This window comes from Penaeus monodon, chromosome 20 (genome assembly GCF_015228065.2).
Source record: "Penaeus monodon isolate SGIC_2016 chromosome 20, NSTDA_Pmon_1, whole genome shotgun sequence".
Lineage (NCBI taxonomy): Eukaryota > Metazoa > Arthropoda > Malacostraca > Decapoda > Penaeidae > Penaeus > Penaeus monodon.
In genome coordinates this window covers 14,507,422-14,507,780 of record NC_051405.1, presented here as the reverse complement: position 1 = coordinate 14,507,780, position 359 = coordinate 14,507,422, and positions in this window count along the sequence as shown.

The following is a 359-nucleotide window of genomic DNA, read 5'->3' as shown; positions in this document are numbered from 1 at the left end:
TAATCTTATTCCCAATTCACAAATTTGTTAATGTTGTAGCACAAGTATCAATATTAAACGTATAGTGATATAAACTTAACAGACTGGTTTCCATTAATCACAAAAGTAAAATAGATAATAAAGATCACTGAGTATTACATATCAAATCTCTATAATGGGTTTCATTAAAGCATTATCAACATCTGAAATTATGTCATCTCAAATGGACATCTATTACTTACCAGGTACATGACTAAGCACCAGAGACCGACAGGTGTTTAACACAAATGTGAAATGCTAATGATAGCAGGCTAAAGAAATGCTTTTCATATACTAAATTTAAAAAATGCTTTCTTCAGTGTCAGCCAGGGTATATCTGT